Source organism: Ambystoma mexicanum (genome assembly GCF_040938575.1).
Source record: "Ambystoma mexicanum isolate Mex_15411 chromosome 12 unlocalized genomic scaffold, UKY_AmexF1_1 Mex_chr12_unloc.1, whole genome shotgun sequence".
NCBI classification, from domain to species: Eukaryota; Metazoa; Chordata; class Amphibia; order Caudata; family Ambystomatidae; genus Ambystoma; species Ambystoma mexicanum.
In genome coordinates this window covers 14,019,484-14,036,134 of record NW_027182322.1, presented here as the reverse complement: position 1 = coordinate 14,036,134, position 16,651 = coordinate 14,019,484, and the positions used below count along the sequence as shown (strand labels likewise).

At 36.2% G+C, this 16,651-nt stretch overlaps 15 non-coding genes across 15 annotated transcripts; all 15 read right to left on the bottom strand.

Annotated features, from left to right (window-relative positions):
- Positions 1-1,380: 1,380 nt before the first annotated feature.
- Positions 1,381-1,470, bottom strand: TRNAR-UCU (transfer RNA arginine (anticodon UCU)). The gene is given in 2 exon segments: positions 1,381-1,416; positions 1,434-1,470. It is a non-coding gene; the product is annotated as a tRNA-Arg (tRNA).
- A 677-nt stretch (positions 1,471-2,147) lies between these two features.
- On the bottom strand, positions 2,148-2,237 carry TRNAR-UCU (transfer RNA arginine (anticodon UCU)). Its single transcript is given in 2 exon segments — positions 2,148-2,183; positions 2,201-2,237. It is a non-coding gene; the product is annotated as a tRNA-Arg (tRNA).
- Positions 2,238-2,913: 676 nt separating this feature from the next.
- TRNAR-UCU (transfer RNA arginine (anticodon UCU)) lies at positions 2,914-3,003 on the bottom strand. Its single transcript is given in 2 exon segments — positions 2,914-2,949; positions 2,967-3,003. It is a non-coding gene; the product is annotated as a tRNA-Arg (tRNA).
- A 677-nt stretch (positions 3,004-3,680) lies between these two features.
- On the bottom strand, positions 3,681-3,770 carry TRNAR-UCU (transfer RNA arginine (anticodon UCU)). The gene is given in 2 exon segments: positions 3,681-3,716; positions 3,734-3,770. It is a non-coding gene; the product is annotated as a tRNA-Arg (tRNA).
- A 676-nt stretch (positions 3,771-4,446) lies between these two features.
- Positions 4,447-4,536, bottom strand: TRNAR-UCU (transfer RNA arginine (anticodon UCU)). Its single transcript is given in 2 exon segments — positions 4,447-4,482; positions 4,500-4,536. It is a non-coding gene; the product is annotated as a tRNA-Arg (tRNA).
- A 676-nt stretch (positions 4,537-5,212) lies between these two features.
- TRNAR-UCU (transfer RNA arginine (anticodon UCU)) lies at positions 5,213-5,302 on the bottom strand. Its single transcript is given in 2 exon segments — positions 5,213-5,248; positions 5,266-5,302. It is a non-coding gene; the product is annotated as a tRNA-Arg (tRNA).
- A 677-nt stretch (positions 5,303-5,979) lies between these two features.
- Positions 5,980-6,069, bottom strand: TRNAR-UCU (transfer RNA arginine (anticodon UCU)). Its single transcript is given in 2 exon segments — positions 5,980-6,015; positions 6,033-6,069. It is a non-coding gene; the product is annotated as a tRNA-Arg (tRNA).
- Positions 6,070-6,745: 676 nt separating this feature from the next.
- TRNAR-UCU (transfer RNA arginine (anticodon UCU)) lies at positions 6,746-6,835 on the bottom strand. The gene is given in 2 exon segments: positions 6,746-6,781; positions 6,799-6,835. It is a non-coding gene; the product is annotated as a tRNA-Arg (tRNA).
- Positions 6,836-9,044: 2,209 nt separating this feature from the next.
- Positions 9,045-9,134, bottom strand: TRNAR-UCU (transfer RNA arginine (anticodon UCU)). The gene is given in 2 exon segments: positions 9,045-9,080; positions 9,098-9,134. It is a non-coding gene; the product is annotated as a tRNA-Arg (tRNA).
- A 676-nt stretch (positions 9,135-9,810) lies between these two features.
- TRNAR-UCU (transfer RNA arginine (anticodon UCU)) lies at positions 9,811-9,900 on the bottom strand. The gene is given in 2 exon segments: positions 9,811-9,846; positions 9,864-9,900. It is a non-coding gene; the product is annotated as a tRNA-Arg (tRNA).
- Positions 9,901-12,109: 2,209 nt separating this feature from the next.
- TRNAR-UCU (transfer RNA arginine (anticodon UCU)) lies at positions 12,110-12,199 on the bottom strand. The gene is given in 2 exon segments: positions 12,110-12,145; positions 12,163-12,199. It is a non-coding gene; the product is annotated as a tRNA-Arg (tRNA).
- A 677-nt stretch (positions 12,200-12,876) lies between these two features.
- On the bottom strand, positions 12,877-12,966 carry TRNAR-UCU (transfer RNA arginine (anticodon UCU)). The gene is given in 2 exon segments: positions 12,877-12,912; positions 12,930-12,966. It is a non-coding gene; the product is annotated as a tRNA-Arg (tRNA).
- A 676-nt stretch (positions 12,967-13,642) lies between these two features.
- Positions 13,643-13,732, bottom strand: TRNAR-UCU (transfer RNA arginine (anticodon UCU)). The gene is given in 2 exon segments: positions 13,643-13,678; positions 13,696-13,732. It is a non-coding gene; the product is annotated as a tRNA-Arg (tRNA).
- A 677-nt stretch (positions 13,733-14,409) lies between these two features.
- TRNAR-UCU (transfer RNA arginine (anticodon UCU)) lies at positions 14,410-14,499 on the bottom strand. Its single transcript is given in 2 exon segments — positions 14,410-14,445; positions 14,463-14,499. It is a non-coding gene; the product is annotated as a tRNA-Arg (tRNA).
- A 676-nt stretch (positions 14,500-15,175) lies between these two features.
- TRNAR-UCU (transfer RNA arginine (anticodon UCU)) lies at positions 15,176-15,265 on the bottom strand. The gene is given in 2 exon segments: positions 15,176-15,211; positions 15,229-15,265. It is a non-coding gene; the product is annotated as a tRNA-Arg (tRNA).
- Between the last annotated feature and the right edge of the window lie 1,386 nt (positions 15,266-16,651).

Below are 16,651 nucleotides of genomic sequence, written 5' to 3'. Positions count from 1 at the left end.
CACATCACATTATCAAGCCTTCTGGGATACATGAAAGAATGATTGTTTTCTGAAACATAAAATGTCTGTAGCAAGAATCACACTTCTGTGTGAAACCTTGAACTGCACCTTTGTTCGCTTGGGGAGAAATTCAGAGAATAGGGTATTACAGTATTTTCTTGCCAAGTGAATAGGTTTGGACAACAATTCCATACCTTAATAAAAAAGAACTGGATACAAAGTGCAGACATACAATTGGTTAACAATACAAAAACACAAAGAGAATATACCATAAATAGCTTTGAAAGAAGATTTTACTTTATATGTCGCTAGAAACAAATGTCTGAGTGTAGGGTGTCGTGTTTTTGGTCTATCTCATTTACAGCTATTATAAAGACAATGTTTCTGAAGGAAGGCTACATTAGGAAAGTGCCAAGTTTCTGGCAGTAATGTTGTATTGCTTATGAGCAATATGTTCCTGTTGCAATGGAAGGCAGACTGCTTTTGATTCAGTTGCATGCTGTATTAGATACATAGGTTCAACTTGGGTCAAATACTAGGATTAAAGCATCGGCCAAAAATAAACTTTCCTCACATGCATAATGTTCCTTGTTTGAATAAGAAAGTAAAAAATTCAACTCTGGTGGGATTCGAACCCACAACCTTTGAATGACTTTGCCAATTCACTTAGAAGTCCAACGCGCTATCCATTGTGCCACAGAGCCCAATGATAATCAACTTGCGTACATTAAGGGATGATCGAAGTTTTGTCAATCCAGTGTTTACTTCACATCATATTATCAAGCCTTCTGGGATACAAGAAAGAATAATTGTTTTCTGAAACATAAAATGTCTGTAGAAGAATCACACTTCTGGGTGAAACCTTGAACTACACCTTTGTTCCTTTAGGGATAAATTCGGAGAATAGGGTATTACTGTATTTTCTTGCAAACTGAATACGTTTGGACAACAATTCCATACCTTAATAAAAAAGAACTGGATAAAAAGTGCAGCCATACAATTGGTTAACAATACAAAAACACAAAGAGAATATACCATAAATAGCTTTGAAAGAATATTTTACTTTATATGTCGCTAGAAACAAATGTCTGAGTGTAGGGTGTTGTGTTTTTGGTCCATCTCATTTACAGCTATTATAAAGACAATGTTTCTGAAGGAAGGATACATTAGGAAAGTGCAAAGTTTCTGGCAGTGATGTTGTATTGCTTATGAGCAATATGTTCCTGTTGCAATGGAAGGCAGACTGCTTTTGATTCAGTTGCATGCTGTATTAGATACATAGGTTCAACTTGGGTCAAATACTAAGATTAAAGCATCGGCCAAAAATAGACATTCCTCACATGCATAATGTTCCTTGTTTGAATAAGAAAGTAAAAAATGCGACTCTGGTGGGATTCAAACCCACAACCTTTGAATGACTTTGCAAATTCACTTAGAAGTCCAACGCGCTATCCATTGCGCCACAGAGCCAGATAAAAATCCACTTGCGTACAGTAAGGGATGACCGAAGTTTTGTCAATCCAGTGTTTACTTCACATCACATTATCAAGCCTTCTGGGATACATGAAAGAATGATTGTTTTCTGAAACATAAAATGTCTGTAGCAAGAATCACACTTCTTTGTGAAACCTTGAACTGCACCTTTGTTCGCTTGGGGAGAAATTCAGAGAATAGGGTATTACAGTATTTTCTTGCCAAGTGAATAGGTTTGGACAACAATTCCATACCTTAATAAAAAAGAACTGGATAAAAAGTGCAGACATACAATTGGTTAACAATACAAAAACACAAAGAGAATATACCATAAATAGCTTTGAAAGAAGATTTTACTTTATATGTCGCTAGAAACAAATGTCTGAGTGTAGGGTGTCGTGTTTTTGGTCTATCTCATTTACAGCTATTATAAAGACAATGTTTCTGAAGGAAGGATACATTAGGAAAGTGCCAAGTTTGTGGCAGTAATGTTGTATTGCTTATGAGCAATATGTTCCTGTTGCAATGGAAGGCAGACTGCCTTTGATTCAGTTGCATGCTGTATTAGATACATAGGTTCAACTTGGGTCAAATACTAAGATTAAAGCATCGGCCAAAAATAAACATTCCTCACATGCATAATGTTCCTTGTTTGAATAAGAAAGTAAAAAATGCGACTCTGGTGGGATTCGAACCCACGACCTTTGAATGACTTTGCCACTTCACTTAGAAGTCCAATGCGCTATCCATTGCGCCACAGAGCCAGATAAAAATCCACTTGCATACATTAAGGGATGATCGAAGTTTTGTCAATCCAGTGTTTACTTCACATCATATTATCAAGCCTTCTGGAATACAAGAAAGAATAATTGTTTTCTGAAACATAAAATGTCTGTAGAAGAATCACACTTCTGGGTGAAACCTTGAACTACACCTTTGTTCCTTTAGGGATAAATTCGGAGAATAGGGTATTACTGTATTTTCTTGTAAACTGAATACGTTTGGACAACAATTCCATACCTTAATAGAAAAGAACTGGATAAAAAGTGCAGCCATACAATTGGTTAACAATACAAAAACACAAAGAGAATATACCATAAATAGCTTTGAAAGAAGATTTTACTTTATATGTCGCTAGAAACAAATGTCTGAGTGTAGGGTGTCGTGTTTTTGGTCTATCTCATTTACAGCTATTATAAAGACAATGTTTCTGAAGGAAGGATACATTAGGAAAGTGCAAAGTTTCTGGCAGTGATGTTGTATTGCTTATGAGCAATATGTTCCTGTTGCAATGGAAGGCAGACTGCTTTTGATTCAGTTGCATGCTGTATTAGATACATAGGTTCAACTTGGGTCAAATACTAAGATTAAAGCATCGGCCAAAAATAGACATTCCTCACATGCATAATGTTCCTTGTTTGAATAAGAAAGTAAAAAATGCGACTCTGGTGGGATTCAAACCCACAACCTTTGAATGACTTTGCAAATTCACTTAGAAGTCCAACGCGCTATCCATTGCGCCACAGAGCCAGATAAAAATCCACTTGCGTACAGTAAGGGATGATCGAAGTTTTGTCAATCCAGTGTTTACTTCACATCACATTATCAAGCCTTCTGGGATACATGAAAGAATGATTGTTTTCTGAAACATAAAATGTCTGTAGCAAGAATCACACTTCTTTGTGAAACCTTGAACTGCACCTTTGTTCGCTTGGGGAGAAATTCAGAGAATAGGGTATTACAGTATTTTCTTGCCAAGTGAATTGGTTTGGACAACAATTCCATACCTTAATAAAAAAGAACTGGATAAAAAGTGCAGACATACAATTGGTTAACAATACAAAAACACAAAGAGAATATACCATAAATAGCTTTGAAAGAAGATTTTACTTTATATGTCGCTAGAAACAAATGTCTGAGTGTAGGGTGTCGTGTTTTTGGTCTATCTCATTTACAGCTATTATAAAGACAATGTTTCTGAAGGAAGGATACATTAGGAAAGTGCCAAGTTTGTGGCAGTAATGTTGTATTGCTTATGAGCAATATGTTCCTGTTGCAATGGAAGGCAGACTGCTTTCGATTCAGTTGCATGCTGTATTAGATACATAGGTTCAACTTGGGTCAAATACTAAGATTAAAGCATCGGCCAAAAATAAACATTCCTCACATGCATAATGTTCCTTGTTTGAATAAGAAAGTAAAAAATTCGACTCTGGTGGGATTCGAACCCACAACCTTTAAATGACTTTGCCAATTCACTTAGAAGTCCAATGCGCTATCCATTGCGCCACAGAGCCAGATAAAAATCCACTTTCGTACAGTAAGGGATGATCGAAGTTTTGTCAATCCAGTGTTTACTTCACATCATATTGTCAAGCCTTCTGGGATACATGAAAGAATGATTGTTTTCTGAAACATAAAATGTCTGTAGCAAGAATCACAGTTCGGGGTGAAACCTTGAACTGCACCTTTGTTCGCTTGGGGAGAAAGTCAGAGAATAGGGTATTACAGTATTTTCTTGCCAAGTGAATTGGTTTGGACAACAATTCCATACCTTAATAAAAAAGAACTGGATAAAAAGTGCAGACATACAATTGTTAACAATACAAAAACACAAAGAGAATATACCATAAATAGCTTTGAAAGAAGATTTTACTTTATATGTCGCTAGAAACAAATGTCTGAGTGTAGGGTGTCGTGTTCTTGGTCTATCTCATTTACAGCTATTATAAAGACAATGTTTCTGAAGGAAGGATACATTAGAAAAGTGCCAAGTTTCTGGCAGTGATGTTGTATTGCTTATGAGCAATATGTTCCTGTTGCAATGGAAGGCAGACTGCTTTTGATTCAGTTGCATGCTGTATTAGATACATAGGTTCAACTTGGGTCAAATACTAAGATTAAAGCATCGGCCAAAAATAAACATTCCTCACATGCATAATGTTCCTTGTTTGAATAAGAAAGTAAAAAACGCGACTCTGGTGGGATTCGAACCCACAACCTTTGAATGACTTTGCCAATTCATTTAGAAGTCCAACGCGCTATCCATTGCGCCACAGAGCCAGATGAAAATCCACTTGAGTACAGTAAGGGATGATCGAAGTTTTGTCAATCCAGTGTTTACTTCACATCATATTATCAAGCCTTCTGGGATACAAGAAAGAATAATTGTTTTCTGAAATATAAAATGTCTGTAGAAGAATCACACTTCTGGGTGAAACCTTGAACTACACCTTTGTTCCTTTAGGGATAAATTCGGAGAATAGGGTATTACTGTATTTTCTTGCAAACTGAATACGTTTGGACAACAATTCCATACCTTAATAAAAAAGAACTGGATAAAAAGTGCAGCCATACAATTGGTTAACAATACAAAAACACAAAGAGAATATACCATAAATAGCTTTGAAAGAATATTTTACTTTATATGTCGCTAGAAACAAATGTCTGAGTGTAGGGTGTTGTGTTTTTGGTCTATCTCATTTACAGCTATTATAAAGACAATGTTTCTGAAGGAAGGATACATTAGGAAAGTGCAAAGTTTCTGGCAGTGATGTTGTATTGCTTATGAGCAATATGTTCCTGTTGCAATGGAAGGCAGACTGCTTTTGATTCAGTTGCATGCTGTATTAGATACATAGGTTCAACTTGGGTCAAATACTAAGATTAAAGCATCGGCCAAAAATAGACATTCCTCACATGCATAATGTTCCTTGTTTGAATAAGAAAGTAAAAAATGCGACTCTGGTGGGATTCAAACCCACAACCTTTGAATGACTTTGCAAATTCACTTAGAAGTCCAACGCGCTATCCATTGCGCCACAGAGCCAGATAAAAATCCACTTGCGTACAGTAAGGGATGACCGAAGTTTTGTCAATCCAGTGTTTACTTCACATCACATTATCAAGCCTTCTGGGATACATGAAAGAATGATTGTTTTCTGAAACATAAAATGTCTGTAGCAAGAATCACACTTCTTTGTGAAACCTTGAACTGCACCTTTGTTCGCTTGGGGAGAAATTCAGAGAATAGGGTATTACAGTATTTTCTTGCCAAGTGAATAGGTTTGGACAACAATTCCATACCTTAATAAAAAAGAACTGGATAAAAAGTGCAGACATACAATTGGTTAACAATACAAAAACACAAAGAGAATATACCATAAATAGTTTTGAAAGAAGATTTTACTTTATATGTCGCTAGAAACAAATGTCTGAGTGTAGGGTGTCGTGTTTTTGGTCTATCTCATTTACAGCTATTATAAAGACAATGTTTCTGAAGGAAGGATACATTAGGAAAGTGCCAAGTTTGTGGCAGTAATGTTGTATTGCTTATGAGCAATATGTTCCTGTTGCAATGGAAGGCAGACTGCCTTTGATTCAGTTGCATGCTGTATTAGATACATAGGTTCAACTTGGGTCAAATACTAAGATTAAAGCATCGGCCAAAAATAAACATTCCTCACATGCATAATGTTCCTTGTTTGAATAAGAAAGTAAAAAATGCGACTCTGGTGGGATTCGAACCCACAACCTTTGAATGACTTTGCCACTTCACTTAGAAGTCCAATGCGCTATCCATTGCGCCACAGAGCCAGATAAAAATCCACTTGCATACATTAAGGGATGATCGAAGTTTTGTCAATCCAGTGTTTACTTCACATCATATTATCAAGCCTTCTGGAATACAAGAAAGAATAATTGTTTTCTGAAACATAAAATGTCTGTAGAAGAATCACACTTCTGGGTGAAACCTTGAACTACACCTTTGTTCCTTTAGGGATAAATTCGGAGAATAGGGTATTACTGTATTTTCTTGCAAACTGAATACGTTTGGACAACAATTCCATACCTTAATAAAAAAGAACTGGATAAAAAGTGCAGCCATACAATTGGTTAACAATACAAAAACACAAAGAGAATATACCATAAATAGCTTTGAAAGAATATTTTACTTTATATGTCGCTAGAAACAAATGTCTGAGTGTAGGGTGTCGTGTTTTTGGTTTATCTCATTTACAGCTATTATAAAGACAATGTTTCTGAAGGAAGGATACATTAGGAAAGTGCAAAGTTTCTGGCAGTGATGTTGTATTGCTTATGAGCAATATGTTCCTGTTGCAATGGAAGGCAGACTGCTTTTGATTCAGTTGCATGCTGTATTAGATACATAGGTTCAACTTGGGTCAAATACTAAGATTAAAGCATCGGCCAAAAATAGACATTCCTCACATGCATAATGTTCCTTGTTTGAATAAGAAAGTAAAAAATGCGACTCTGGTGGGATTCAAACCCACAACCTTTGAATGACTTTGCAAATTCACTTAGAAGTCCAACGCGCTATCCATTGCGCCACAGAGCCAGATAAAAATCCACTTGCGTACAGTAAGGGATGATCGAAGTTTTGTCAATCCAGTGTTTACTTCACATCATATTGTCAAGCCTTCTGGGATACATGAAAGAATGATTGTTTTCTGAAACATAAAATGTCTGTAGCAAGAATCACAGTTCGGGGTGAAACCTTGAACTGCACCTTTGTTCGCTTGGGGAGAAATTCAGAGAATAGGGTATTACAGTATTTTCTTGCCAAGTGAATTGGTTTGGACAACAATTCCATACCTTAATAAAAAAGAACTGGATAAAAAGTGCAGACATACAATTGTTAACAATACAAAAACACAAAGAGAATATACCATAAATAGCTTTGAAAGAAGATTTTATTTTATATGTCGCTAGAAACAAATGTCTGAGTGTAGGGTGTCGTGTTCTTGGTCTATCTCATTTACAGCTATTATAAAGACAATGTTTCTGAAGGAAGGATACATTAGAAAAGTGCCAAGTTTCTGGCAGTGATGTTGTATTGCTTATGAGCAATATGTTCCTGTTGCAATGGAAGGCAGACTGCTTTTGATTCAGTTGCATGCTGTATTAGATACATAGGTTCAACTTGGGTCAAATACTAAGATTAAAGCATCGGCCAAAAATAAACATTCCTCACATGCATAATGTTCCTTGTTTGAATTAGAAAGTAAAAAATGCGACTCTCGTGGGATTCGAACCCACAACCTTTGAAGGACTTTGCCAATGTACTTAGAAGTCCAACACGCTATCCATTGCGCCACAGAGCCAGATGAAAATCCACTTGCGTACAGTAAGGGATGATCGAAGTTTTGTCAATCCAGTGTTTACTTCACATCACATTATCAAGCCTTCTGGGATACATGAAAGAATGATTGTTTTCTGAAACATAAAATGTCTGTAGCAAGAATCACACTTCTGTGTGAAACCTTGAACTGCACCTTTGTTCGCTTGGGGAGAAATTCAGAGAATAGGGTATTACAGTATTTTCTTGCCAAGTGAATAGGTTTGGACAACAATTCCATACCTTAATAAAAAAGAACTGGATACAAAGTGCAGACATACAATTGGTTAACAATACAAAAACACAAAGAGAATATACCATAAATAGCTTTGAAAGAAGATTTTACTTTATATGTCGCTAGAAACAAATGTCTGAGTGTAGGGTGTCGTGTTTTTGGTCTATCTCATTTACAGCTATTATAAAGACAATGTTTCTGAAGGAAGGCTACATTAGGAAAGTGCCAAGTTTCTGGCAGTAATGTTGTATTGCTTATGAGCAATATGTTCCTGTTGCAATGGAAGGCAGACTGCTTTTGATTCAGTTGCATGCTGTATTAGATACATAGGTTCAACTTGGGTCAAATACTAGGATTAAAGCATCGGCCAAAAATAAACTTTCCTCACATGCATAATGTTCCTTGTTTGAATAAGAAAGTAAAAAATTCAACTCTGGTGGGATTCGAACCCACAACCTTTGAATGACTTTGCCAATTCACTTAGAAGTCCAACGCGCTATCCATTGTGCCACAGAGCCCAATGATAATCAACTTGCGTACATTAAGGGATGATCGAAGTTTTGTCAATCCAGTGTTTACTTCACATCATATTATCAAGCCTTCTGGGATACAAGAAAGAATAATTGTTTTCTGAAACATAAAATGTCTGTAGAAGAATCACACTTCTGGGTGAAACCTTGAACTACACCTTTGTTCCTTTAGGGATAAATTCGGAGAATAGGGTATTACTGTATTTTCTTGCAAACTGAATACGTTTGGACAACAATTCCATACCTTAATAGAAAAGAACTGGATAAAAAGTGCAGCCATACAATTGGTTAACAATACAAAAACACAAAGAGAATATACCATAAATAGCTTTGAAAGAAGATTTTACTTTATATGTCGCTAGAAACAAATGTCTGAGTGTAGGGTGTCGTGTTTTTGGTCTATCTCATTTACAGCTATTATAAAGACAATGTTTCTGAAGGAAGGATACATTAGGAAAGTGCCAAGTTTGTGGCAGTAATGTTGTATTGCTTATGAGCAATATGTTCCTGTTGCAATGGAAGGCAGACTGCCTTTGATTCAGTTGCATGCTGTATTAGATACATAGGTTCAACTTGGGTCAAATACTAAGATTAAAGCATCGGCCAAAAATAAACATTCCTCACATGCATAATGTTCCTTGTTTGAATAAGAAAGTAAAAAATGCGACTCTGGTGGGATTCGAACCCACAACCTTTGAATGACTTTGCCACTTCACTTAGAAGTCCAATGCGCTATCCATTGCGCCACAGAGCCAGATAAAAATCCACTTGCATACATTAAGGGATGATCGAAGTTTTGTCAATCCAGTGTTTACTTCACATCATATTATCAAGCCTTCTGGAATACAAGAAAGAATAATTGTTTTCTGAAACATAAAATGTCTGTAGAAGAATCACACTTCTGGGTGAAACCTTGAACTACACCTTTGTTCCTTTAGGGATAAATTCGGAGAATAGGGTATTACTGTATTTTCTTGCAAACTGAATACGTTTGGACAACAATTCCATACCTTAATAAAAAAGAACTGGATAAAAAGTGCAGCCATACAATTGGTTAACAATACAAAAACACAAAGAGAATATACCATAAATAGCTTTGAAAGAATATTTTACTTTATATGTCGCTAGAAACAAATGTCTGAGTGTAGGGTGTCGTGTTTTTGGTTTATCTCATTTACAGCTATTATAAAGACAATGTTTCTGAAGGAAGGATACATTAGGAAAGTGCAAAGTTTCTGGCAGTGATGTTGTATTGCTTATGAGCAATATGTTCCTGTTGCAATGGAAGGCAGACTGCTTTTGATTCAGTTGCATGCTGTATTAGATACATAGGTTCAACTTGGGTCAAATACTAAGATTAAAGCATCGGCCAAAAATAGACATTCCTCACATGCATAATGTTCCTTGTTTGAATAAGAAAGTAAAAAATGCGACTCTGGTGGGATTCAAACCCACAACCTTTGAATGACTTTGCAAATTCACTTAGAAGTCCAACGCGCTATCCATTGCGCCACAGAGCCAGATAAAAATCCACTTGCGTACAGTAAGGGATGATCGAAGTTTTGTCAATCCAGTGTTTACTTCACATCATATTGTCAAGCCTTCTGGGATACATGAAAGAATGATTGTTTTCTGAAACATAAAATGTCTGTAGCAAGAATCACAGTTCGGGGTGAAACCTTGAACTGCACCTTTGTTCGCTTGGGGAGAAATTCAGAGAATAGGGTATTACAGTATTTTCTTGCCAAGTGAATTGGTTTGGACAACAATTCCATACCTTAATAAAAAAGAACTGGATAAAAAGTGCAGACATACAATTGTTAACAATACAAAAACACAAAGAGAATATACCATAAATAGCTTTGAAAGAAGATTTTATTTTATATGTCGCTAGAAACAAATGTCTGAGTGTAGGGTGTCGTGTTCTTGGTCTATCTCATTTACAGCTATTATAAAGACAATGTTTCTGAAGGAAGGATACATTAGAAAAGTGCCAAGTTTCTGGCAGTGATGTTGTATTGCTTATGAGCAATATGTTCCTGTTGCAATGGAAGGCAGACTGCTTTTGATTCAGTTGCATGCTGTATTAGATACATAGGTTCAACTTGGGTCAAATACTAAGATTAAAGCATCGGCCAAAAATAAACATTCCTCACATGCATAATGTTCCTTGTTTGAATTAGAAAGTAAAAAATGCGACTCTCGTGGGATTCGAACCCACAACCTTTGAAGGACTTTGCCAATGTACTTAGAAGTCCAACACGCTATCCATTGCGCCACAGAGCCAGATGAAAATCCACTTGCGTACAGTAAGGGATGATCGAAGTTTTGTCAATCCAGTGTTTACTTCACATCACATTATCAAGCCTTCTGGGATACATGAAAGAATGATTGTTTTCTGAAACATAAAATGTCTGTAGCAAGAATCACACTTCTGTGTGAAACCTTGAACTGCACCTTTGTTCGCTTGGGGAGAAATTCAGAGAATAGGGTATTACAGTATTTTCTTGCCAAGTGAATAGGTTTGGACAACAATTCCATACCTTAATAAAAAAGAACTGGATACAAAGTGCAGACATACAATTGGTTAACAATACAAAAACACAAAGAGAATATACCATAAATAGCTTTGAAAGAAGATTTTACTTTATATGTCGCTAGAAACAAATGTCTGAGTGTAGGGTGTCGTGTTTTTGGTCTATCTCATTTACAGCTATTATAAAGACAATGTTTCTGAAGGAAGGCTACATTAGGAAAGTGCCAAGTTTCTGGCAGTAATGTTGTATTGCTTATGAGCAATATGTTCCTGTTGCAATGGAAGGCAGACTGCTTTTGATTCAGTTGCATGCTGTATTAGATACATAGGTTCAACTTGGGTCAAATACTAGGATTAAAGCATCGGCCAAAAATAAACTTTCCTCACATGCATAATGTTCCTTGTTTGAATAAGAAAGTAAAAAATTCAACTCTGGTGGGATTCGAACCCACAACCTTTGAATGACTTTGCCAATTCACTTAGAAGTCCAACGCGCTATCCATTGTGCCACAGAGCCCAATGATAATCAACTTGCGTACATTAAGGGATGATCGAAGTTTTGTCAATCCAGTGTTTACTTCACATCATATTATCAAGCCTTCTGGGATACAAGAAAGAATAATTGTTTTCTGAAACATAAAATGTCTGTAGAAGAATCACACTTCTGGGTGAAACCTTGAACTACACCTTTGTTCCTTTAGGGATAAATTCGGAGAATAGGGTATTACTGTATTTTCTTGCAAACTGAATACGTTTGGACAACAATTCCATACCTTAATAAAAAAGAACTGGATAAAAAGTGCAGCCATACAATTGGTTAACAATACAAAAACACAAAGAGAATATACCATAAATAGCTTTGAAAGAATATTTTACTTTATATGTCGCTAGAAACAAATGTCTGAGTGTAGGGTGTTGTGTTTTTGGTCCATCTCATTTACAGCTATTATAAAGACAATGTTTCTGAAGGAAGGATACATTAGGAAAGTGCAAAGTTTCTGGCAGTGATGTTGTATTGCTTATGAGCAATATGTTCCTGTTGCAATGGAAGGCAGACTGCTTTTGATTCAGTTGCATGCTGTATTAGATACATAGGTTCAACTTGGGTCAAATACTAAGATTAAAGCATCGGCCAAAAATAGACATTCCTCACATGCATAATGTTCCTTGTTTGAATAAGAAAGTAAAAAATGCGACTCTGGTGGGATTCAAACCCACAACCTTTGAATGACTTTGCAAATTCACTTAGAAGTCCAACGCGCTATCCATTGCGCCACAGAGCCAGATAAAAATCCACTTGCGTACAGTAAGGGATGACCGAAGTTTTGTCAATCCAGTGTTTACTTCACATCACATTATCAAGCCTTCTGGGATACATGAAAGAATGATTGTTTTCTGAAACATAAAATGTCTGTAGCAAGAATCACACTTCTTTGTGAAACCTTGAACTGCACCTTTGTTCGCTTGGGGAGAAATTCAGAGAATAGGGTATTACAGTATTTTCTTGCCAAGTGAATAGGTTTGGACAACAATTCCATACCTTAATAAAAAAGAACTGGATAAAAAGTGCAGACATACAATTGGTTAACAATACAAAAACACAAAGAGAATATACCATAAATAGCTTTGAAAGAAGATTTTACTTTATATGTCGCTAGAAACAAATGTCTGAGTGTAGGGTGTCGTGTTTTTGGTCTATCTCATTTACAGCTATTATAAAGACAATGTTTCTGAAGGAAGGATACATTAGGAAAGTGCCAAGTTTGTGGCAGTAATGTTGTATTGCTTATGAGCAATATGTTCCTGTTGCAATGGAAGGCAGACTGCCTTTGATTCAGTTGCATGCTGTATTAGATACATAGGTTCAACTTGGGTCAAATACTAAGATTAAAGCATCGGCCAAAAATAAACATTCCTCACATGCATAATGTTCCTTGTTTGAATAAGAAAGTAAAAAATGCGACTCTGGTGGGATTCGAACCCACGACCTTTGAATGACTTTGCCACTTCACTTAGAAGTCCAATGCGCTATCCATTGCGCCACAGAGCCAGATAAAAATCCACTTGCATACATTAAGGGATGATCGAAGTTTTGTCAATCCAGTGTTTACTTCACATCATATTATCAAGCCTTCTGGAATACAAGAAAGAATAATTGTTTTCTGAAACATAAAATGTCTGTAGAAGAATCACACTTCTGGGTGAAACCTTGAACTACACCTTTGTTCCTTTAGGGATAAATTCGGAGAATAGGGTATTACTGTATTTTCTTGTAAACTGAATACGTTTGGACAACAATTCCATACCTTAATAGAAAAGAACTGGATAAAAAGTGCAGCCATACAATTGGTTAACAATACAAAAACACAAAGAGAATATACCATAAATAGCTTTGAAAGAAGATTTTACTTTATATGTCGCTAGAAACAAATGTCTGAGTGTAGGGTGTCGTGTTTTTGGTCTATCTCATTTACAGCTATTATAAAGACAATGTTTCTGAAGGAAGGATACATTAGGAAAGTGCAAAGTTTCTGGCAGTGATGTTGTATTGCTTATGAGCAATATGTTCCTGTTGCAATGGAAGGCAGACTGCTTTTGATTCAGTTGCATGCTGTATTAGATACATAGGTTCAACTTGGGTCAAATACTAAGATTAAAGCATCGGCCAAAAATAGACATTCCTCACATGCATAATGTTCCTTGTTTGAATAAGAAAGTAAAAAATGCGACTCTGGTGGGATTCAAACCCACAACCTTTGAATGACTTTGCAAATTCACTTAGAAGTCCAACGCGCTATCCATTGCGCCACAGAGCCAGATAAAAATCCACTTGCGTACAGTAAGGGATGATCGAAGTTTTGTCAATCCAGTGTTTACTTCACATCACATTATCAAGCCTTCTGGGATACATGAAAGAATGATTGTTTTCTGAAACATAAAATGTCTGTAGCAAGAATCACACTTCTTTGTGAAACCTTGAACTGCACCTTTGTTCGCTTGGGGAGAAATTCAGAGAATAGGGTATTACAGTATTTTCTTGCCAAGTGAATTGGTTTGGACAACAATTCCATACCTTAATAAAAAAGAACTGGATAAAAAGTGCAGACATACAATTGGTTAACAATACAAAAACACAAAGAGAATATACCATAAATAGCTTTGAAAGAAGATTTTACTTTATATGTCGCTAGAAACAAATGTCTGAGTGTAGGGTGTCGTGTTTTTGGTCTATCTCATTTACAGCTATTATAAAGACAATGTTTCTGAAGGAAGGATACATTAGGAAAGTGCCAAGTTTGTGGCAGTAATGTTGTATTGCTTATGAGCAATATGTTCCTGTTGCAATGGAAGGCAGACTGCTTTCGATTCAGTTGCATGCTGTATTAGATACATAGGTTCAACTTGGGTCAAATACTAAGATTAAAGCATCGGCCAAAAATAAACATTCCTCACATGCATAATGTTCCTTGTTTGAATAAGAAAGTAAAAAATTCGACTCTGGTGGGATTCGAACCCACAACCTTTAAATGACTTTGCCAATTCACTTAGAAGTCCAATGCGCTATCCATTGCGCCACAGAGCCAGATAAAAATCCACTTTCGTACAGTAAGGGATGATCGAAGTTTTGTCAATCCAGTGTTTACTTCACATCATATTGTCAAGCCTTCTGGGATACATGAAAGAATGATTGTTTTCTGAAACATAAAATGTCTGTAGCAAGAATCACAGTTCGGGGTGAAACCTTGAACTGCACCTTTGTTCGCTTGGGGAGAAAGTCAGAGAATAGGGTATTACAGTATTTTCTTGCCAAGTGAATTGGTTTGGACAACAATTCCATACCTTAATAAAAAAGAACTGGATAAAAAGTGCAGACATACAATTGTTAACAATACAAAAACACAAAGAGAATATACCATAAATAGCTTTGAAAGAAGATTTTACTTTATATGTCGCTAGAAACAAATGTCTGAGTGTAGGGTGTCGTGTTCTTGGTCTATCTCATTTACAGCTATTATAAAGACAATGTTTCTGAAGGAAGGATACATTAGAAAAGTGCCAAGTTTCTGGCAGTGATGTTGTATTGCTTATGAGCAATATGTTCCTGTTGCAATGGAAGGCAGACTGCTTTTGATTCAGTTGCATGCTGTATTAGATACATAGGTTCAACTTGGGTCAAATACTAAGATTAAAGCATCGGCCAAAAATAAACATTCCTCACATGCATAATGTTCCTTGTTTGAATAAGAAAGTAAAAAACGCGACTCTGGTGGGATTCGAACCCACAACCTTTGAATGACTTTGCCAATTCATTTAGAAGTCCAACGCGCTATCCATTGCGCCACAGAGCCAGATGAAAATCCACTTGAGTACAGTAAGGGATGATCGAAGTTTTGTCAATCCAGTGTTTACTTCACATCATATTATCAAGCCTTCTGTGATACAAGAAACAATAATTGTTTTCTGAAACATAAAATGTCTGTAGAAGAATCACACTTCTGGGTGAAACCTTGAACTACACCTTTGTTCCTTTAGGGATGAATTCGGAGAATAGGGTATTACCGTATTTTCTTGCAAACTGAATACGTTTGGACAACAATTCCATACCTTAATAAAAAAGAACTGGATAAAAAGTGCAGACATACAATTGGTTAACAATACAAAAACACAAAGAGAATATACCATAAATAGCTTTGAAAGAAGATTTTACTTTATATGTCGCTAGAAACAAATGTCTGAGTGTAGGGTGTCGTGTTTTTGGTTTATCTCATTTACAGCTATTATAAAGACAATGTTTCTGAAGGAAGGATACATTAGGAAAGTGCAAAGTTTCTGGCAGTGATGTTGTATTGCTTATGAGCAATATGTTCCTGTTGCAATGGAAGGCAGACTGCTTTTGATTCAGTTGCATGCTGTATTAGATACATAGGTTCAACTTGGGTCAAATACTAAGATTAAAGCATCGGCCAAAAATAGACATTCCTCACATGCATAATGTTCCTTGTTTGAATAAGAAAGTAAAAAATGCGAATCTGGTGGGATTCAAACCCACAACCTTTGAATGACTTTGCAAATTCACTTAGAAGTCCAACGCGCTATCCATTGCGCCACAGAGCCAGATAAAAATCCACTTGCGTACAGTAAGGGATGATCGAAGTTTTGTCAATCCAGTGTTTACTTCACATCATATTGTCAAGCCTTCTGGGATACATGAAAGAATGATTGTTTTCTGAAACATAAAATGTCTGTAGCAAGAATCACAGTTCGGGGTGAAACCTTGAACTGCACCTTTGTTCGCTTGGGGAGAAATTCAGAGAATAGGGTATTACAGTATTTTCTTGCCAAGTGAATTGGTTTGGACAACAATTCCATACCTTAATAAAAAAGAACTGGATAAAAAGTGCAGACATACAATTGTTAACAATACAAAAACACAAAGAGAATATACCATAAATAGCTTTGAAAGAAGATTTTATTTTATATGTCGCTAGAAACAAATGTCTGAGTGTAGGGTGTCGTGTTCTTGGTCTATCTCATTTACAGCTATTATAAAGACAATGTTTCTGAAGGAAGGATACATTAGAAAAGTGCCAAGTTTCTGGCAGTGATGTTGTATTGCTTATGAGCAATATGTTCCTGTTGCAATGGAAGGCAGACTGCTTTTGATTCAGTTGCATGCTGTATTAGATACATAGGTTCAACTTGGGTCAAATACTAAGATTAAAGCATCGGCCAAA